Here is a 15,760-nt window from a genome sequence, read left to right on the forward strand (position 1 = left end):
CAAGTGTAGAGAGGAGTAGGCAGGAGGCAGTCGTAGGTTTAGAACTACTGAATTTATTAAAGCACCATAGCTTAAAGCGGGACGAAACCCACAGCGCAAAACATAAAGTACTAATAAAATAGTAGGAGAGATTCCTCTCAGGAAAACAAGCAACATAAACAATGACTGACAAAGACAAATGACAGAGGGAGTATATATACAGTGATAGAGCAGGGATTGGAACCAGGTGTGAGTAATGATGACGAGACAAGTTCGGGGTTGATGAGTGAAGGGCGTTTGCAAGCAGCAGGTTCGGCAGCAGCTAGAAGGCTGGCGACGCCGAATGCCTGAGCTGGACAGGAGGGGGTGTAATTGACGGGGGAGTGGTAATCTGTACGTCACCTCATTGATTCTCCTCAGGACTTTGAACGGCCCCACAAACCACGGGCTCAGCTTCCGGCAGGGCAGGCGGAGGGGCAGGTCCTTCGTAGAAAGCCAGACCCTGTCACCGCCTTCTGCCGGAGGACGAAGCGCTGGAGACGGGTGTGCGCTGTGTTCCATACCTCCTCGGCACGCCGGAACCAATCGTCTACCGCAGGAGCCTCGATATGACTCCGGTGCCAGGGCCGGCTGATTGCCTAGAACACACTGAAAGGGTGTGAAGTTAGTGCAGGAGTGACGGTCCTGACAGTAACTACAAAGGTACCTACCCAGTTCCTGATTTACCCTTTCCAACTGCCCATTTGATTGGGGACGGTACCCGGAGGTGAGGCTGACCGTGACCCCCAGTCGTTCCATGAAGGCCTTCCAGACACGGGAGGTGAACTGAGGACCACGTTCAGACACGATGTCCTCCGGGATCCCGTAGTGCCGGGAGACGTGAGAGAAGAGAGCCTCCGCGGTCTGCATGGCCAAAGGGAGACCAGACAGAGGAATCAAATGACAGGCTTTGGAAAACCGGTCAAGAACGACCAGGACGGTGGTGTGCCCCTCCGAGGGAGAAAGGTCTGTGACAAAGTCCACGTAGAGATGGGACCAGGATCATTGTGGAACCAGCAGCGGGTGGAGTTTGCCATAGGGGAAGTGTCTCGGTGTCTTGCTCTGTGCGCAGGTGGAGTAGGAAGAGACGTAAACCCAGATGTCCCGGGCCAAGGTGGGCCACCAGTACTTGGCAGAGAGACAGTCGATAGTACGGCTATACCCGGGTGTCCCGACACAGGTGCTGTGTGTGCCCAGGTGAGGAGACGGTCCCGCACATGAGAGGGCACGTACAGTGCCTTGCAAAAGTATTCATCCCCCTTGGCATTTTTCCTATTTTGTTGCATTAGAGCCTGTAATTTAAATTGATTTTTATTTGGATTTCATGTAATGGACATACACAAAATAGTCCAAATTGGTGAAGTGAAATGAAAAAAAGAAAGTGTTAAAAGAATTCTAAAAAATTAATAACGGAAAAGTTGTGCGTGCATATGTATTCACCCCTTTGCTATGAAGCCCCTAAATAAGATCCGGTGCAACCAATTACCTTCAGAAGTCACATAATTAGTTAAATAAAGTCCACCTGTGTGCAATCTAAGTGTCACATGATCTGTTACATGATCTCAGTATATATACACCTGTTCTGAAAGGCCCCGGAGTCTGCAACACCACTAAGCAAGGGGCACCACCAAGCAAGCGGCACCATGAAGACCAAGGAGCTCTCCAAACAGGTCAGGGACAAAGTTGTGGAGAAGTACAGATCAGGATTCGGTTATAAAAAAATATCCGAAACGTTGAACATCCCACGGAACACCATTAAATCCATTATAAAAAAATGGAAAGAATATGGCACCACAACAAACCTGCCAAGAGAGGGCCGCCCAACAAAACTCACGGACCAGACAAGGAGGGCATTAATCAGAGAGGCAACAAAGAGACCAAAGATAACCCTGAAGGAGCTGCAAAGCTCCACAGCGGAAATTGGAGTATCTGTCCATAGGACCACTTTAAGCCGTACACTCCACAGAGCTGGGCTTTACGGAAGAGTGGCCAGTAAAAAGCCATTGCTTAAAGAAAAAAATAAGCAAATACGTTTGGTGTTCGCCAAAAGGCATGTGGGAGACTCCCCAAACATACTTTCGCAAGCCACTGTTGATACGCCCCTCGGGACAGTGGGCAGGTGAGGGACCCTGTCTCAGGGCTCGACGGATGTCCGCGTCCACATTCCACATGACAGGAGCCACAATGCGGGACAGGGGAATAATGGGTGTCACTTCCTCACTTCCTCCCTCCGATCCTCTGTGTCATGCACCCGGGACAACACATCGGTTCTTAGATCCCGGCCGGTAGGAGAGGGTAAAGTCAAACCTGGTGAAGAATAGGGCCCACCTGGCCTGACACGGGTTCAGCCTCTTCGCTGCTCGAATGTACTCTAGGTTCCGGTGGTCCGTCCAGACAAGGAATGGGTGTTGAGCACCCTCCAGCCAGTGCCGCTATGCCTTCAGCGCCTTCTTGACGGCCAACAACTCACAATCCCGTAATTCCGCTCCGCGGGAGACAGCTACCGTGAGTAGAAGGCTCATGGATGGAGTTTAGGCAGCAATCCAGTACGTTGGGAGAGAACAGCCCCTACTCCAACCTCGGAGGCATCCACCTCCACGATGACGGGCAGAGATGGTTCAGGGTGAGCCAGAACCGGTGCATTCGTAAACCGTTCCTTGAGCGCACAAAAGGCTTCGTTGGCCTCCCCAGCCCAGAGGAGCTGTTGAGGACCTCCCTTCAGGAGGAAGGTGAGAGGGGCCACCACTGTGCTGAAACCCCTAATGAAGCGCAGGAAATAGTTGGCAAAACCTAGGAAGCGCTGCACCACCTTTATGTTGGCGGGAACAGGCCACGACCATACTGCACTGACCCTCTGTTCTTCCATCTGCACTCCCGTGGTGGATATCCGATAGCCCAGGAAGGAGACCACCTGCTGGAAGAAAATACACTTCTCAACCTTGGCGTACAGGTGATGCCCTATCAGCCTCTCCAAAACGGACCTGACATGAGAGACATTTTGCTTGCGTGTAGTGGAGTACACCAAGATATCGTCTATGTACACCACTACACAGCGACCCAACATGTCTCTAAACACCTCATTAATGAATGATTGGAACGCAGAGGGTGCATTTGTCAGGCCGTAGGGCATTACTCTCTATTCGTATTGCCCGGTGCTGGTGCTGAAGGTGGTCTTCCATTCATGCCCCTCTCTGATGCGCACCGGGTTGTAGGCACTGCGTAAATCCAATTTGGTAAAGTACTTCGCACGTGCATCTGTTCGATCACAGTGGATATGAGAGGCAGGGGATAACTGAATTTAGCCGTAGCCTTATTCACAAATACTGGGATTATGCAACTGTAACCAGGGGAGACCTAAAACTACGGGGTGTGCAGGAGAATCTAAGATGAGGAACATGATGTGTTCATGATGGTTGTGATCAACTGTGAGGGAAATGGGAATCGTGGTCTGGCTCACCAGTCCTGTTCCTAGGGGACGTTTGTCTAGGGCATGGACTCGGATAGGGGGTTGTAAAGGGACTAGAGGAATGAGTAATGATAAGGTCACTGACCGGTCTAGGAAATTGCCTGCAGTGCCTGAGTCCACTAGGGCAGGACTCAGTGGGGGACCAGGATAGTCCGGGAAGGTGACAGGGAGGAGGACGGGCTGGGTGGACAGAGAGGAGCAAGGCACGTCCACGCCTACCTGGGAAGGTGCAGGAGTGCTCCTCGGACTGTCGCTTCCTCGCCTGGTTCTCCTTCTGACACAGGGTGGTCCAACTCCCCGCAATAGGTGCAGAGACCCTGTTGACGGCGGCATTGACGTTCCTCTGGGGGAAGGTGCGTTGTGCCCACCTCCATGGGCTCCGTCTCGCTGGAGGTTCCTGGGAGAGACCCGAACCCCTGGGATGGGCGATGACGGGCATGCAGGAGATTATCCAGGCGGGTGGCCATGGCGATGAGCTGGTCCATGGCGACAGGCCAGCTCGGTCTGGACGTCCGCCTGTAGCCCGCTGCGGAAAACCGTCAACAGGGCCTGGTCGTTCCAGCCAGTGGACGCAGCCACCGCGCGGAAATCCAGAGCGTACTCAGACGCTGTCCTGGACCCCTGGCGCAGACGGAGGTGACGCTCACCTCCCTCTCGGCCCTCTGTTGGGTGGTCAAAAACGGCACGGAAGAGTTGGGTGAAGCGCTCATAGGACTGTACTTCTGGACCGTCCCTCTCCCAGACGGCGTGCGCCCACTCCAGAGCCCGGCCTGTCAGCACTGAAATCACCAAGGCCACCTTGTCCCTCTCGGAGGCCGTCCCGGCATTACGTGCAAGGTGGAGGTCACACTGCAGGAGAAACCCCCTACAGTGAGCTGCGGTGCCGTCAAACCGCTCCGGGAGGGGCAGGTGGACGTTGCTGATCGGACCGGGTGATGTAGATGGTGGTGGGGTGGCTGGAACGACCGTGAGGAGCTGGGAAGGTAGAGGTGTAGCCTGCAGTTGGCATACAGTCCGGATCACCTCATCCATGGCAGTCACAAGGTGCTCCAGGCACAAGTCGGGATGTCGGGATGTCCTGCTGCCTCCTGTTTTCTTGGGTCGGTCATTCTGTCACAAGTGTAGAGAGGAGTAGGCCATGGTATATTTACTAACCGTGGTATATTTACTAACCGTGGTATATTTACTAACTGTGGTATATTTACTAACTGTGGTATATTTACTAACTATGGTATATTTACTAACTGTGGTATAATTACTAACTGTGGTATATTTACTAACTATGGTATATTTACTAACCATGTCAGTGTCACGTTCGTTTACAGACGGGACGGACCAAGGTGCAGCGTGATATGCGTACATGTTTATTTTTCCAAATAAACACAATGACAAAACAACAAACGAAACGTGAAGTCCAAGGTACACAAAACAAACATACCTAACACGGAACAAAATCCCACAACCCCCTAGTGCCAATAGGCTACCTAAGTATTGTCCCCAATCAGAGACAACGAGCGACAGCTGCCTCTGATTGGGAACCACACCGGCCAACATAGATCTAGACGATCTAGATCTAAACCTAGAAAACACAACATAGAACATACCACACAGAAAATACACACCCTGACTCAACAAATACGAGTCCCCAGAGTCAGGGCGTGACAGTACCCCCCCAAAGGTGCGGACTCCGAGCGCACAACATAAACATAACAGGGTAGGGGCCGGGTGGGCATTCCGCCTCGGAGGCGGATCCGGCTCAGGGCGTGACGACCACTTACTCTCCGCCTCCCTGTTGCGCCCCTGGTCTGGTCTGGACCTCGGCGCACTGCTTGTCCTCTCCTTCCTCCCACGAAGTACCAAGCCCTGTCTGGACCCTGGTGTGGGAGACCCCGAACCTGGAGAGGGGCTGACGTCTGGGTCTGGACTGGAACCACTGACTGGAGCTGGACCCGACGACGGTGGAGCGAACTGCTCAGGCTCCGGACTGGAGCCGCTGACCGGATCTGGACTGGACCCCGGTGGAGCGGACTGCTCTGGTTCCGGAGTGGAGCCGCTGACCGGAGCTGGATCAGGCACCGGTGGAGCGGACTGCTCTGGCTCCGGAGTAGAGCCGCTGACCGGAGCTGGACTTGACCCCGGTGGAGTGGACTGATCTGGCTCCAGAGTGGAGCAGCTGACCGGAGCTGGATCAGGCACCGGTGGAGCGGACTGCTCTGGCTCCGGAGTGGAGCCGCTTACCGGAGCTGGACTGGACCCCGGTGAAGCGGATTACTCTGGCTCCGGAGTGGAGCAGCTGACCGGAGCTGAACTGGGCACCGGTGGAGCGGACTGCTCTGGCTCCGGAGTGGAGCAGCTGACCGGTGCCGGACCAGGCACCGGTGGAACAGGCACGGGCCGTGCCGGACTGGACACACGCACCACTGGCTTGGTGCGAGGGGCAGGAACAGGCCGGGCCGGCCTGGCGACGCGCACCACTGGCTTGGTGCGAAAGGGGCAGGAACAGGCCGGACCGGGCTGGCGACGCGCACCACTGGCTTGGTGCGAGGGGCAGGAACAGGCCGGACCGGGCTAGCGACGCGCACCACTGGCTTGGTGCGAGGGGCAGGAACAGGCCGGACTGGGCTGGCGACGTGCACCACTGGCTTGGTGCGAGGGACAGGAACAGACCGGACCGGGCTGGCGACGCGCACCACTGGCTTGGTGAGAGGGGCAGGAACAGGCCGGACCGGGCTGGCGACGCGCACCACTGGCTTGGTGCGAGGGACAGGAACAGGCCGGACCTTGCTGGCAACGCGCACCACTGTCTTGGTGCGAGGGACAGGAACAGACCGGACCGGGCTGGCGACGCGCACCACTGGCTTGGTGCGAGGGGCAGGAACGGGTCGGGCCGTACTGGGAACACGCACCACTGGCTTAGTGCGGGAAGCAGGAACGGGCCGGACCGGACTGGCGACACGCACCACTTGCTTGGTGCGAGGAGCGGGACTGGGTTCCTTTATTAACCCCCGCTCCTTCTGCTGCCTAACCAGCTCCTCTCGCCGTGCCTCTACACTTTCCTTCTCCCTTATAGCCTCCTGTAGTGCCTCCCTCTGACCGAATAACTCCTGCTCCCTCTGAACCAATAGCCCCCGTAACATGGTGGCCTCCTCTCCTAACCTGCAGATCCACCCTTTAACGGTCTCCTGCTGCCTCGTCGTCCACCCCGTGTGCCCCCCCCCCCCAAAATGTTCTTGGGGTTGCCTCTCGGGTCTCCGTCGTCGGCACTGTTGGCGCCGTTTCTCCTCTCCTACCTGGGCATCCTCCTTCATCGCCTTCCGGTAACGGACGGCCTCCTCCTCCGTAATTCTCCCCCAACCGAGGAGGACATCTACTAATGTAACCTCCTGTTGAATTCCCGGCGTTTGCTCCTGAACACGCTGCTTGGTCCTCGTTTGGTGGGATCTTCTGTCACGTTCGTTTACAGACGGGACGGACCAAGGCGCAGCGTGATATGCGTACATGTTTATTTTTCCAAATAAACACAATGACAAAACAACAAACGAAACGTGAAGTCCAAGGTACACAAAACAAACATACCTAACACGGAACAAGATCCCACAACCCCCTAGTGCCAATAGGCTACCTAAGTATGGTCCCCAATCAGAGACAACGAGCGACAGCTGCCTCTGATTGGGAACCACACCGGCCAACATAGATCTAGACGATCTAGATCTAAACCTAGAAAACACAACATAGAACATACCACACAGAAAATACACACCCTGACTCAACAAATACGAGTCCCCAGAGTCAGGGCGTGACAGTCAGTTTTGGACAAGTTCCCATTACCATCTATACTTCAACAGTTGTTTTGAGTTATGATAGATTTTGTGTACAGAACTATTTGATATTTTCAAACTGAAGCCCCCTTTCCACACTCGATATCTCATAGTATTTGTGGTCCACAGAAATAGGCTATCATACACTAACTCAAATACTGTGTGTGGATGAAGAGCAGGCATTACAAATCATATCATAGTAGCAAAACCAACCAAAGCTCTACAAAATGTAGGTCATATTTTACGTGTTGTTCAACATCAAGAGAACAAACAGATGGAGAAAATGTTGCCTTCCGTGTTCTTTTAATCTCTATAGAGAACCACAGGACGCTGGATGCAAGTTGAAAGCAGTGGGGTTGAGGCCTTTGTAACAGACTAGTTCTGGGACGTTATAATTTGGTTGTCTTGTTATGTTACTTAATATAGATCAGGTCCTATAAAAAATAAACCCAGAATTATTCTTGTTATGACAAAGTATCTTGAGGAGCCAAAAGTATCTGCCACTGGAACTTTTCCAATGGACTGGGGCCCAGATGGATCATATTATAGACTGTAGAGACTACTGGGTATTGTTCCCCCTCAAGGGGCACCAACCGCATGGTACAGTACACATTCTCTCTCAATCATCATTATTTCCTTTTATTCAGAACATGTGGATAATAATAACAGGCTGTCTCTCTTTGAGCGTGGCAAAGAGTAGCAATGTCTTTGCCTCAGGAATCAACCAACATTGCAGCATAACTTTGGGGAGGACACTATGAAGACTCCTTTGTTAAATATTTGTTGTCATGGCCATTTTAGCACTAGCCTAAACAAATAGTATAGGCAGATACGAATATATTTAGTAAATAAATTGAACGGATGGACTGTTTCATCTCACTAATGGACTCTGTGTTTGTGTAAATACAGTATGTGTGCAATGTTCACCGACATTGGGACCTCAACACGAACACTGGGACCTCAACACGACACTGGGACCACAACACGACATTGGGACCTCAACACGACACTGGGACCTCAACACGACACTGGGACCTCAACACGACACTGGGACCTCAACATGACACTGGGGCCTCAACACGACACTGGGACCTCAACACGTTTCATTAGTGAGATGAATGTGTCTCACCGGGCTGTGCTGTCCGTGGTCTGGCCTGGAAGGTCTGGACTAGATGGTCTGGACTAGATGGTCTGGTCTGGACTAGAGGGTCTGGACTAGATGGTCTGGACTAGATGGTCTGGTCTAGATGGTCTGGACTAGATGGTCTGGTCTGGACTAGATGGTCTGGTCTGGACTAGATGGTCTGGACTAGATGGTCTGGTCTGGACTAGATGGTCTGGACTGGATGGTCTGGACTAGATGGTCTGGTCTAGATGGTCTGGACTGGATGGTCTGGACTAGATGGTCTGGTCTAGATGGTCTGGACTGGATGGTCTGGACTGGATGGTCTGCCCACGCCTGCTGCAGGTTCCCAGGACCAGCTCTCTGAGGGAACAGAACAGGATCACACAGGGGGTCTAGACAAGAGGATGAGCCAAGTTACAGTAAGAGAAACACTCCATCCTAGAGTGTACACCCAAGGTAGGGTTTCCCCTGCAAGATTTTAACTTCTATTGGTTTCAGATAGACAACGTTGGAGTCACAATGTTGCTTTATGGCCTCATCTTGAAAATCATATTGGGGAAAGACTGACTCAAGTTAGAGGAGCCAGCCACCACTGTTATAGTAGTTAAATAGCTATAATCATTCCTACTACCAGTTACAGTAGTTAATAGCTATAATAATTCCTACTACCAGTTACAGTAGTTAATAGCTATAATCAATCCTACTACCACTGTTACAGTAACTAATAGCTATAATAATTCCTACTACCACTGTTACAGTAGTTAATAGCTATAATCAATCCTACTACCACTGTTACAGTAGTTAATAGCTATAATAAATCCTACTACCACTGTTATAGTAGTTAATAGCTATAATCAATCCTACTACCACTGTTACAGTAGTTAATAGCTATAATCAACCCTACTACCACTGTTACAGTAGTTAATGGTTATAATCAACCCTACTACCACTGTTACAGTAGTTAATAGCTATAATCAATCCAACTACCACTGTTACAGTAGCTAATAGTTACAATAATTCATACTATCACTGTTACAGTAGTTAATAGCTATAATCAAACCTACTACCAGTGTGTCCACTGACTCACATTGCCCTCCAGCAGCTCCTCCTATGGCCTCCCTGAGTGTGCCAGCAGGTACTCTGAGTGGAAGAGCAGGCCGTCGAAGGTGTTTCAGGGCACCAGCCGCTCCATGGGGAAGGGGCAGCCGCAAGCGCTCTTGGCAGCTGTCAGGTGGGTCAGCCCTCGAACAAACAGAGAGCCCAGCTGAACCGCTCGGGGCTCCACATGAGAGACCTGAGAGAAGATAGAAATTGAATAAATAGTGCTGACATGATTCTCTATTCTACATGACAGACAATTATATCTGTTCTACATCATATGTTTCTATAGGCATGTTCTGTAATGTATGGTCCTAACTGTTTGGCATGGTGACAATAATACAGTATGCTATAGCACATACAGTATGGAACCAGGCTAGTTCCAGTAAATAAACTCTGCCCCAGAGAGTTGATCTGCAGCAGCACAGAGAGAGGTAGCAGCAGGACAGGAGTGGTAGCTAGCTAGCCAACAGGCAGATGTCCCCTGAATTTACCCTCAGGACTCACCTGGGCCCTCAGCCCATAGGAGAAAAAGTAGGGCTGATTAGGCCCTGTCAAACACATGGGCCCAGAGACCTGCCTGCCACCTGCTCCCCACTCAAACAAAGCTTCAGCTAAAGCAAACAAAGAGAGAAGAGAGATCAAGCTAAAGAGGCTGCAGCCAGCAGCAGGCGCCTTCCAGGCACACTGCCCCTAAACAAAGAACTCATCCCACATTTAAACACACATACAGGCAATCAAGGGAAGCTACTACTTTGGTATTTTGGTATTTTATTAGGATCCCCATTAGCTGTTGCAAAAGCAGCAGCTACTCTTCCTGGGGTCCACACAAAACATGAAACATGACATAATACAGAACATTAATAGACAAGAACAGCTCAAGGACATAACTACATAAAACATTTTTAAAGGCACACGTAGCCTACATATCAATACATACACACAAACTATCTAGGTCAAATAGGGGAGAGGCGTTGCATGCAATAATGGCTCTATATAATAGTGTACGCTTTCTTGAATTTGTTCTGGATTTGGGGACTGTGAAAAGACCCCTGGTGGCATGTCTGGTGGGGTAAGTGTGTGCGTGTGTGTGTGTCAGAGCTGTGTGTAAGTTGACTATGCAAACAATTTGGGATTTTCAACACATTAACGTTTTTAATTATTTATTTTATTTTTATTTCACCTTTATTTAACCAGGTAAGCCAGTTGAGAGCAAGTTCTCATTTACAACTGTGACCTGGTCAAGATAAAGCAAAGCAGTGTGATAAGAACAACAACACAGAGTAACATATGGAATAAACAAAACATATAGTCAATAACACAATAGAAAATCTATATACAGTGTGTGCAAATGTAGTAAGTTATGGAGGTAAGGCAATAAATAGGCCATAGTGCAAAATAATTACAATGTAATATTGACACTGGAGTGACAGATGTGCAGAAGATGATGTGCAAATAGAGATACTGGTGCAAATTAGCGAAATAAATAACAATATGGGGATGAGGTAGTTGGGTGGGCTAATTATAGATGGGCTGTGTACAGGTGCAGTGATCGGTAAGCTGCTCTGACAACTGATGCTTAAAGTTAGTGAGGGAGATAAGAGTCTCCAGCTTCAGAGATTTTTGCAGTTCGTTCCAGTCATTGGCAGCAGAGAACTGGAAGGAATGGCAGCCAAAGGAGGTGTTGACTTATAAAAAGAAGAAGTGATGCAGTCAGTCTCTCCTCAACTGTTAGCCAAGAGAGACTGGCATGCATAGTATTTATATCAACCCTCTGATTACAATGAAGAGCAAGACGTGCCGCTCTGTTTTGGGCCAGCTGCAGCTTAACTAGGTATTTCCTTGCAGCACTGGACCACACGACTGGACAATAATCAAGATTAGACAAAACTAGAGCCTGCAGAACTTGCTTTTTGGAGTGTGGTGTCAAAAAAGCAGAGCATCTCTTTATTATGGACAGACCTCTCCCCATCTTTACAACCATTGAATCTATGTGTTTTGACCATGATAGTTGACACGCCAAGTAATTTAGTCTCCTCAACTTGTTCAACGGCCATACCATTCATTACCAGATTCAGCTGAGGTCTAGAACATAGGGAATGATTTGTACCAAATATAATGCTCTTAGTTTTAGAGATGTTCAGGACCAGTTTATTACTGGCCACCCATTCCAAAACAGACTGCAACTCTTTGTTAAGGGTTTCGGTGACTTCATTAGCTGTGGCTGCTGATGCATATATGGTAGAATCATCAGCATGCATGGACACACATGCTTTGTTTAATGCCAGTGGCAGGTCATTGGTAAAAATTGAAAAGAGTAGAGGGCATAGAGAGCTGCCCTGTGGTACACCACACTTTACATATTTGACATTAGTGAAGCTTCCATTAAAGAAAACTATTTGAGTTCTATTAGATAGATAGCTCTGAATCCACGATATGGCAGAGGTTGAAAAGCCATAACAAATACGTTTTTTCAACAACAGGTTATGGTCAATAATATCAAAGGCTGCACTGAAATCTAACAGTACAGCTCCCACAATCTTCTTATTATCAATTTATTTCAACCAAATCAAATCAAATCAAATCAAATTTTATTTGCCACGTGCGCCGAATACAACAGGTGTAGACATTACAGTGAAATGCTTACTTACAAGCCCTTAACCAACAATGCAAAGTAAAACAAATAAAAAAAAGTGTTAAGCAAAAAAAATAAAAGCAAATAACTAAAGAGTAGCAGTAAAATAAAATAACTGTAGGGAGGCTATATACAGGGGGGTACCGGTGCAGAGCCAATGTGCGGGGGCACCAGCTAGTCAAGGTAATTGAGGTAATGTGGGTAGAGTTAAAGTGATTATGCATAAATAATCAACAGAGTAGCAGCAGAGTACAAAAGGGGGACGGGGTGGGGGTGGGGGGGCAGTGCAAATTGTCCGGGTAGCCATGATTAGCTGTTCAGGAGTCTTATGGCTTGGGGGTAGAAGCTGTTGTGAAGCCTTTTGGACCTAGACTTGGTGCTCCGGTACCGCTTGCCGTGCGGTAGCAGAGAGAACAGTCTATGACTAGGGTGGCTGGAGTCTTTGACAATTTTGAGGGCCTTCCTCTGACACCGCCTGGTATAGAGGTCCTGGATGGCAGGAAGCTTGGCCCCAGTGATGTACTGGGCCATACGCACTACCCTCTGTAGTGCCTTGCGGTCGGAGGCCGAGCAGTTGCCATACCAGGCGATGATGCAACCAGTCATGATGCTCTCGATCTTTATTTGTTTGCAGAGAAATAGCATTGTATTTGGTCAAACACAATTTTTTCCAACAGTTTGCTAAGAGCTGGCAGCAAGCTTATAGGTCTACTGTTAGAACCAGTAAAGGCTGCTTTACCACTCTTGGGTAGCGGAATTACTTTGGCTTCCCTCCAGGCCTCAGGACAAAGACTTTCCTCTAGGCTCAGATTAAAGATATGACAGATAAGAGGGGCTATAGCGTCAGCTACCATCCTCAGTAGCTTTCCATCTAAATTGTCAATGCCAGGAGGTTTGTCATTATTGATCGATAACAATAATTTTCCCACCTCTCCCACACTAACTTTACAAAATTTAAACTTGCAATGCTTTTCTTTCATTATTTGTTTTTTTATGCATGAATACGAAGGCTCACTGTTCATTTTTGTAATTTCCTGCCTAAGTTTGCCCACTTTGCCAATGAAGTAATCATTCAATTAATTGGCAACATCTAATGGTTTTGTGATGAATAAGCCATCTGATTCGATGAAAGATGGAGTTTAATTTGTCTTTCTACCCATAATTTCATTTAAAGTACTCCAAAGTTTTTTTCCATTATTCTTTATTTCATTGATCTTGGCTTCATAATACAGTTTCTTCTTTTTGTTGAGTTTAGTCACATAATTTCTCAAATTGCGATAAGTCAACCAGTCAGATGTGCAGCCAGACTTATTAGTCTTATTACTATACTCCTTTTGCCCCATCTCTTTCAACCATACAGTCTTTCAATTCCTCATCAAAAAAATAAATAACGGTAAAGTGGTGCGTGCATACTGTATGTTTTCACCCCTTTGTTATGAAGCCCCTAAATAAGATCTGGTGCAACCAATTATCTTCAGCAGTCACATGATTAGTTAAATAAAGTCCACCTGTGTGCAATCTAAGTGTCATATGATCTGTCACATAAATATACACCTGTTCTGAAAGGCCCCAGAGTCTGCAACACCACTAAGCAAGGGGCACCACCAAGCAAGCGGCACCATGAAGACCAAGGAGCTCTCCAAACAGGTCAGGGACAAAGTTGTGGAGAAGTACAGATCAGGGTTTGGTTATAAAAAAATATCCGAAACTTTGAACATCCCACGGAGCATCATTAAATCCATTATTAAAAAATTGAAAGAATATGACACCACAACAAACCTGTCAAGAGAGGGCCGCCCACCAAAACTCACGGACCAGGCAAGGAGGGCATTAATCAGAGAGGCAACAAAGAGACCAAAGATAACCCTGAAGGAGCTGCAAAGCTCCACAGCGGAAATTGGAGTATCTGTCCATATGACCACTTTAAGCCATACACTCCACAGAGCTGGGCTTTACGAAAGAGTGGCAAGAACAAAGCCATTGCTTAATGAAAAAAATAAGCAAACACGTTTGGTGTTCGCTAAAAGGCATGTGGGAGACTCCCCAAACAAATGGAAGAAGGTACTCTGGTCAGATGAGACTAAAATTGAGCTTTTTGGCCATCAAGGAAAACGCTATGTCGGGTGCAAACCCAACACCTCTCATCACCCCAAGAACACCATCCCCACAGGGAAGCATGCTGGTGGCAGCATCATGCTGTGGGGATGTTTTTCATCGCAAGGGATTGCGAAACTTGTCAGAATTGAAGGAATGATGGTGGTGCTAAATACAGGGAAATTATTGAGGGAAACCTGTTTCAGTGTTCCAGAGATTTGAGACTGGGACGGAGGTTCACCTTCCAGCAGGACAATGACCCTAAGCATACTGCTAAAGCAACATTCAAGTGGTTTAACAGGAAACATTTAAATGTCTTGGAATGGCCTAGTCAAAGCCCAGACCTCAATCCAATTGAGAATCTGTGGCATGACTTAAAGATTGCGGTACACCAGCGGAACCCATCCAAAATCCCAGTGGCTAGATGTGCCAAGCTTATAGAGACATACCCCAAGAGACTTGCAGCTGTAATTGCTGCAAAAGGTGGCTCTACAAAATATTGACTTTGGGGTGGGTGAATAGTTATGCACGCTCAAGTTTTCTGTTTTCTTTGTCTTATTTCTTGTTTGTTTCACAATAAAAAATATTTTGCTTCTTCAAAGTGGTAGGCATGTTGTGTAAATCAAATGATTCAAACCCCCAAAAAATAAATTTTAATTCCAGGTTGTAAGGCAACCAAATAGGAAAAAATGCCAAGGGGGGTGAATACTTTTGCAAGCCACTGTAACAGTCAGTTTCCTAACAGGTGCATGTTTATCAATAATTGGAAGAAACAATTTCATAAATTCATCAAGTGCAGCATCTGGATGCTCCTTTTTAATCACATCAGATCAACAAATATTTGTTACATCATCCACATATGAGTCACAGCACAATATTTTGTATGATCTCTTATACACTATTTTAGGCCCAGCTGTTGGAACTTTGGCTTTCCTGGATATAGCCACTATATTGTGATCACTGCATCCAATGGGTACAGATACAGTTTTGGAACTAAGTTCTACAGTATTAGTAAAAATGTGATCGATACATGTGGATTATCTTGTTCCTGTTGTGTTTGTGAACACCCTGGTAGGTTGATTAATAACCTGAACCAGATTACAGGCACTGGTTACAGTAAGAAGCTTCCTCTTGAGCAGACAGCTTGATGAAAACCAGTCAATATTCAGGTCCCCAAGAAAGTAGACCTCTCTGTTTACATCACATACACTATCAAGCATTTCACACATTATTTAAATACTGACTGTTCACACTTGGTGGCCTATAGCAACACCCCAAAAGAAAAGGCTTTAGATGTGACAAGTGAACTTGCAACCACAACACTTCAATAACACTTGACATAAGATCTTCTCAAGCATTACAGGGATATGACTCTGAATATATACAGCAACACCTCCCCTATAAGCATTTCTGTCTCTTCAATATATGTTATATTCTTGTATTGCTACTGCTTTATCATTTATCATTTATCCTTCCCCGGGAGGAAGAGCAGCTCCGTCTTGCCG

This window comes from Coregonus clupeaformis, chromosome 1 (genome assembly GCF_020615455.1).
Source record: "Coregonus clupeaformis isolate EN_2021a chromosome 1, ASM2061545v1, whole genome shotgun sequence".
NCBI lineage: Eukaryota > Metazoa > Chordata > Actinopteri > Salmoniformes > Salmonidae > Coregonus > Coregonus clupeaformis.